The sequence below is a fragment of the Trichechus manatus genome, unplaced genomic scaffold, assembly GCF_000243295.1.
Source record: "Trichechus manatus latirostris isolate Lorelei unplaced genomic scaffold, TriManLat1.0 scaffold00004, whole genome shotgun sequence".
Taxonomy (NCBI): Eukaryota; Metazoa; Chordata; class Mammalia; order Sirenia; family Trichechidae; genus Trichechus; species Trichechus manatus.
The window spans coordinates 24,899,560-24,907,508 of NW_004443940.1; positions in this window are offsets into that span (position 1 = coordinate 24,899,560).

Consider the following 7,949-nt stretch of genomic DNA (forward strand, 5'->3'; position numbering starts at 1 on the left):
GCTGTCGCCTTGAAGACTAAGGTGCGCCTGACCCAAGCCATGGTATTTTCAATCGCATCATATGCATGTGAAAGCTGGACAATGAATAAGGAAGACTGTAGAAGAATTGACACCTTTGAATTGTGGTGTTGGCGAAGAATATTGAATACACCATGGACTGCCTGAAGTACAAAAAAATCTGTCTTGGAAGAAGTACAACTAGAATGCTCCTTAGAAGCAAGAATGGCAAGATTTCGTCTTACATACTTTGGACATGTTATCAGGAGGGATCAGTCCCTGGAGGAGGACATCATGCTTGGTGAAGTAGAGGGTCAGCGAAAAAGAGGAAGACCCTCAGTGAGATGGATTGACACAGTGGCTGCAACAATGGGCTCAAGCCTAACAACAATTGTGAGCACGGCGCAGGACTGGGCAGTGTTTTGTTCTGGGATGCGTAGGGTCGCTATGAGTCAGAACCTACCCCATGGCACCTAACAACAACATTAACCTTTACAATCATTTGATCCTACGTACAGGAGATTACTCTCAGTTATGTGAGTGGCTCTCACCCAATCAGTTGAAGGCATTAGTATTAGCCACCTTTTTGAAACAGCTGTGGGAGTTAAGACATTAGCCGTAGGTCTACTGATAAGACACAGGAGGTCAAAGCAGCAGACTTAAGACGCTCTTCATGACAAGTGCTAGTGTTTTGTTTTACCTATTCCAAGAATATCCCTTCATATATAATCAGAAGTATAATGAAAATTATAGAAAACAAATACTTAGATAAGGCTTACAAGGTGCCAGGCATTATTTTAAACGCTTTACGTAAGCTAATTTTTTTAATTTCTGCAAAAACACTTGAGGTAGGTTCACATTTGATAAACGCAGAAACCGTGGCATCGAGAGGTGAAGTAACTTGCGTAAGTCACTTGCTAACAACTCGCAGGTTTTGGAGTCAGGGTTGGAACGGTAGACTGGCTCCAGCATCCATGATCTTAACCATTATCTTTTGTGCACATAGAGTCATTAAAAATAAATAAATACACTGAGCTTTAATATTAGACTGCAAGAGTAAGTTATGGCTAATTTTGGAAGGTAGCTATTAAGGTTTGGCGCTAAATGTTTCTGAAAGTTGTCTTCCTTTAGTGCCACTTAAAAAATTCTAACCCGAAGAAATAGATCAGAAAGCACATGGAAAATAAAGGATACAATGCAAAGCATCAGTTGTGTGCATGAGGTGCATCCTCCCATCAGAAGCACCTGTGGATGCTGACGAACAGGAAAGCATATTATTAGAAGCGAGTGTTTGGCACTGGGTGGACCAGTTCTCTTTCGTCACTATCTTTGCCTTTAATGTCAGGACTGTGGATATGCCCTGGGTTTTCTCCTCTTTTTTGTGTTTTTCTATACAAGATGATTGACTTTTCATCTAAAAGAGTGGAAACACTTTCACTCACGATTCAACCAGAGTCACTCTCTGTCACTCGCTTTACTTCAGGTAAAGGAAACATGTCTACACTAAGGGTGCTCCACTGATGACTACATTTCTTTAAAGAGTTTCCTCTTTAGAAAAACTTCTTTTGGAATTGTTGACATTAAAATGAGACTGTTGATATGTAAGTTGTAATTTATCCTAGAATTTTCACAAAAGTGAGTAAAAACTGTTAATGGAAATATTTTAGACCATGAACCCTGATGCATGGGGCCCACCACCAGACTCTTAATTTGATTCTGAGAGTGGTCTAGGCCTCCAATTTTTTTAAAAATTTTTTTCGAGGAAATTCTAGTGAGCAGTGAAGGTGAAGAATCTCTGTATTAAACTCTTCAAATTAAGTAAATAGAATATTCCTTTATGGAAACGTAGACAGGCTTCTAGACAGAAAACAAGAATATACACACACTCAACAATAATGCTTTGAATGTTGCAATGTCTCAAAATTAGAGTTCTTTATTGCCAGTCAGTAAAATTGTTTTGTAAATAGGACTAGGCAGCATGTCCCCAACGTCCCTGATAATAAGAATCACCAAAGGTAGGGGTTAAATACCCATATTTCTGGAGTCTTACTCTCTACCAAATGAATGATAAACTCCAGGAGCAGGACCTGAAAATTTTTATACAACAAATAAAAGCTCATTGAATGTCTGTTGATGAGATTCATGACTGGGAAGACGAAAAGTGAATGAGAACGGTCAGTCTCAATGCCCAGTTTACTTAGGTAAAATGCTTTCTGCGTCCCTTCATTCAAACTGCTGGTCAATGGTGGTTTGTAGGATAGAGCTTAACATGTATAATTCCATTAAAACAGAGGAATGTTCTTCTGTTATCAGTTCTTGGGTTCCAATTTGCTCTTAACCATACTGTTAAAACTTTCCAGTTCAAAAATCATTTCTCTTGAAGAAGAAAATGGAGAAGCAATAAAAGAGCTTTATCATATGTGGTTCTCTATAGCTATGAAGCCCTTGAACTTAACACTATCTTACTTGATCTTTATAGAATTCCATTTTACAGAGAGTAAACTGAGAAGCCAAAAGTTGCTTTGAGTATATCACATTCAATTATCAATAGATTTTTTTTAAGCAAATTTGGAGCACAAATATTTTAAATTTCATTTTAAAAATTTTAAAAATTGAAATTCAGAACTCACAAGAAAGCTCTCTAAAGGTACTCGGATTTTCTTTGTTTTTCAAGTTTTTATTCATTCATTTACTAGGAACTGAGAACTCTACGCAATATATCTAAATAGTAAATAATAATCCATTACCCAGACTAAGAAATAAAACTTTACACGGTTCCATTGATAAGAAATGTGCAGAAAAGACAAATGTACTTCAGAAAGCAGATTACTGGTTTCCTGGATGCTAGGGTGGGAGTGGAGAGTGACTGCAAATAGGCATAAGGTTTCTTTTTGGGGTGACAGAAATGTGCTAAAATTAAGTGATGATGATGGTCACAAAATTCTGTAAATATTCTAAAAACCACTGAATTGTACACTAAAATGAGGGAACTATAAAGTGTGTAAATTATACCTCAATAAAGCCGTTAAAAAAGAAGAAATAAAGCTTATCAATACCTTTGACGATCACTGTATGTCCCTCTTTAATAATGTTCTCCTACTTTTCCCACCAGATGTAACAGCTCTCAATTTTGTATTTAATATTCCCTTACACTACACAACACACACACACACACGCACACACCCTTCTAAATAAATTCTTCTACAATATGATATTCGCATTCAATATTATGTTTGTCTTCCTATTCCATGTTAATGTAGGAAGTTTGGGTAGTTCTGTTTTTTATCATTGCTGTGCATTAGTCTGCTGTCTGAAAATACCACAGTGTATGGGTCTTTTCTGTTGTTGGAGGACATTTGGATTTTTTTTTCAATTGCACAATCTGCTATGATCTTTCTTGGGCTATTGTCTTCTTTAGGTCTCTCTTCTTCTTCTTTTCTAAGGGAATTGTTTTAGAGGAACAATTTCTTGAAGACTTAATATTTGTCAGACACTATACCGAGTCCTTTATGTGCGTACCTTATGTAAGAGCCTTCAAGGGGCTCTTAAGACAGGAAGGGGACAGGAGGGAATTCTGCTTCAAGACTGTAACATAGAAATCCTGCTTGAGTTCCCAGCCTGCCAGCCTTCCCTACAGATTTCAGACTCAAGACTGGAACATCAACTTTTCCTGAGTTTCCAGCTTGATGGATTTTCAACTTGCCAGCCCCCACAATCATCTAAGCCAATCCCCTAAAATAAACCCCTTTCACTCAGTGCAAAGATGCACTCAATAAATAGATGATAGATAGATGCAGAGATACACACAGCTTCAGATGTAGATAGATATCCTGTTAGTTCTGTTTCTCTGGAGAACCCTAACTGATACATGCTCCTCCTGTGCTCAGTTCAAGGACAGTGAAACCTGTGAGAGCAGGAACTCGACGGGACTGCCTTGTTTTTCCGGGTCTCGAAAGTTTTCTGCCTTTGACAGAGTGCAGTCTAACCACTTTTCTATCACTCTGTATTAGTGGAAAATATTTGGATTTTCCTTCTCTGACAGGTTTCCACCTTACACAGGTCCCGGATTTCACAGGTTATACTATGTCTTCTCCTTCCTTAAGTCTCTTCAGAACTTTCCCAGACAAAGTGAGTTGCTCTTCTCTCTCTCTCTGTTCTCTTGAAAGACCTTCTGCTCTGGTGTAATCTGAAGCACATCTGAACAGAAATATGGCAGATGAAGACCACTTTCTACAAGGATAATTCTCACCTGACTGTGCACTTTGATTGAAACAGCCAAGCCAGATGCCCTGATGTAGCTGTCTATCTCTAGCAATACCTGCTTGGGTTCTTTAACTTGCGGGGTTTATGAAAAAAATGTTGAAAAGCTCACTCTGAGTAAGAAATCAATATATCTTTGTTGTCCTTTATTAATGGAAAGAGAACTTTGTACCTTATAAAATATGGTTAACCTAACTATATCAGAAACTATAGATGATATTCGCTGGTTTTGTGGTAGACTTCCCAGCTTTTCTCTATCAAGAAAGTAATGAAATATCTAAGTGTAATAATAATAACATAGCTTTCTACGACTCTGACTTTGTTCTCTGTGCTTTATAAGCATTAACACATTTAATGATCACACCTCTGCTGTTGGCTAAATCAGATCCAAGCTCTCCCCCGTGCAGTGGAAGGAGCAGGGGGTCATCCACCTTGTTCTTCCCGGGAAGAACTTCCTGATTGGGGGCAGCCCTTACAATAGCTAGCCATTTGTCAGGGACATGGGCACCATGACATTTGCCTTGTAAAACCACTAAACAATTGCCCTGGCTGCTTTAAGTCAGGAGTTTTGCTTGCAATAGTTTCAAGCCCGATTTTGTGGGGACTAGAATAGAAATAAACTTAATCTCCCTCTCTTCCCAGGCTTGGGCTTCTCAAGGCCAAGGTTAGATTCTTATTTCCCTGTGAGTCTCCAGTGTCTGAGACATAGGAAAAGCCAAATAATGATTGTAAGTCAGCAAATGAGTGAATGAATTGAATTACTGGAAAGGTGAAGAAGTTTACTTCTGTGTGTAGGCTGGGCCATCTGTCTATACAGCCCATCTGCTTATTCAGTCACAGAACTTTCCCCATGTATTTACTTCCTGGCAGTCTGGAAAAGGTGGGGCTGGGACTGTACCAAAATATACATGAAGTTCTTATCAGACCATCTGAAGACTCATCTGTTCAAAAATTTACCCCTACACATTTTACCAATTAAAGATTAATTTGATATAATAAAATCCTTTTTAAAATATACATGTCCCTCAAAGAAAGATTACACTAGCCAAATACTTAAATAAATGTTGAACCAGGAGCCATTCAGGACTTGGGAACAGGCATTTTTATTAGGTGGGAAAATTTCACAGTTGGAGTGGGGACCAGGGAGAGATGTTGGTATTGTTGTTCAGTGCCACTGAGTCGGTTCTGACTCATAGCGACCCTATAGGACAGAGTAGAACTGCCCCATAGGGTTTCTAAGGAGCAGCTGGTGGATTTGAACTGCCAACCTTTTGGTTAGCAGCCGAGCTCTTAACCACTGCACCACCAGGGCTCCGTTGTGTTAGCTGCTGTCAAGTTGGCCCCCAACTTGTGGCAACCCCACGCATAACAGAATGGAACTCTGCCCAGAACTGTGCCATATCCATGATCAGTTGCGGATTGGACCATTCATTGTGATTCATAGAGTTTTCACTGGCTGATTTTTGGAAATAGATTGGCAGGCCTTTCTTCTTAGTCCATATTAGTCTGGAATCTCCACTGAAACCTGTTTAAGTCTCCACTGACAGACAGGTGGGACAGAATGATTTCAAAAGCTGTATGTTTACATGAGGGTGACTAGATGGGAGGAGGGGCCCCTGGATGGTATACATGGTTAAGTGCTTGGCTTCTAACTGAAAGGTTGGAAGTTTGAGTCTACTCAGAAAAAAAAAAAACCCACTGCCATCAAGTCAATTCTGACTCATAGAGACCCTATAGGACAAAGCAGAACTGCTCCATAGGGTTTCCAAGGAGCACTTGGTAGATTCGAACTGCTAACCTTTTGGTTAACAGCCATAGCTCTTAACCACTATGCCACCAGGGTTTCCAAGTATACCAGAGGCAAGTTGAAAGGAAGGCCTGGTGATCTACCTCCAAAAAATGAGCAACTGAAAACCCCATGGACACAGTTCTACCCTGACATACATGAGGTCACCATGAGTTGAAATCAAATCAACAGCAAATGGTTTTACAGGGTTGGAACAGGCATTGGAGACCAGAAACTGGAGTAGAACCACAGATAAAATGAAACAAAACCACAAGAAAACTGCATTAACCACAAGCAGCTGTGGCCAAGGTTGGTTTGAAAAGCTACAGACATAAGCCTCCCCAAGGCTGCCAGTCTCCCCAGGCTAGACCAGCCTCTGGACTTCCTCCAGTTCATCCCACTGTCATCTTATCCAGTCCCTGCCCCTCCCAGGCTGGGAGAAGAAGAAGCGAGAAAGGGGGGAAAAGAGTAAGAAGAGAAATGAAGTGTGTGAGTGCTCCCACACCTCCTCTTCCCTCATGTTGCTCATCGGCACACAGCATCTCTCGCTAAAAGCACAGGAGAGTGAATTTTACCCTGGAGCTCTAGGACCTAGGAGCCCTGGTGGCACAGTGGTTAAGAGCTATGGCGAGCTACGGCTGCTAACCAAGAGAAAGACTGGCAGTTTGAATCCACTAGCCGTTTCTTGGGGTAGTTGTACTCTGCCCTGTAGGGTCACTATGAGTCGGAATCAACTTGGCAGCAATGGGTTTGGCAGTAGTGGTTAAGTACTGCAGTTCGAATCCACCAGGCGCTCCTTGGAAACTCTATGGGGCAGTTCTACTCTGTCCTATGGGGTCGCTATGAGTCAGAATCGACTCAAAAGCAATGGGTTTGGTTTTGGTTTGGTTTATGCCAAAGAAACTAAGGGGAGTAAAGATATATGTGGTTTATTGTAATTAATTCTTATTTTTCACCCTACTCCATTACATGTCCGTGCATACTTTAATTTAAAAATATATATATTTTAGATTACCTAACATCAAATAAAATTGTTGCATGAAGAACACCCACCATATTTGATCATGTGGTGTCTCTTCCTTTCTGTTGTAACACCTGAAGGCTATGCATAGCTCTTTGTAAGAACTCACCTTAGTTAGTACCTTCGTTTTTGACATTTTCTCATTTGGGTTTCAATTGGGAGAAATCTGCATTCATATCAGGAGGAACTGATACCCTTAAAAATCCCCTCCTTAATTTGAACATCTCCCCTTTAATCTTGCTCCCACTATTTATGTCTCCAGTAAAATCGTCCCTAGTGTTAAAAAAGAAAACTGAATCCAAGAAGGCCAAATGGTCACAAATTCCATACCCAGGACTCTACATGAGGTTTTATCTTGGCAAGAGTGGACACAGTGCAATGTGCTTCCTCTTCCACATCTCCCACGTCTGAGGCATGGGGGAGTTCTTGGGCAGCTTCTCTCACCCCATTCTCCCATGGGGTTCTTCTGCCAAGTGATACCTAAGGAAGATGCATGTTGTTATGCTTTTTGTTGTTGTCGTTTTTATTGTTCTTAGCTGCTATCCAGTCGACCCCAACTCATGGCAACCCCTGAGTCATCGTAACCCCATGCACCATGGAAAGAAACGCTGCCCAGTCCTACACCATCCCTATGATTGGTTGCAGATTAGACACTTGGGATCCATAGAGTTTTCACTGGCTGATTTTCAGAAGTAGATCGCCAGGGCTTGCTTCTTAGTCCGTCTTAGTCTGGAAGCTCCACTAAAATCTGTTCAGCATCATAGCAACACGCAAGTCCAACTGAGTGACAGATGGTGACTGCACAAGAAGTGCATTGGCTGAGAAGATATATAGTAGTAGTACTAAGCCCTGTCTTTCAAGAATAATGTGAATAAAAATGCCTGT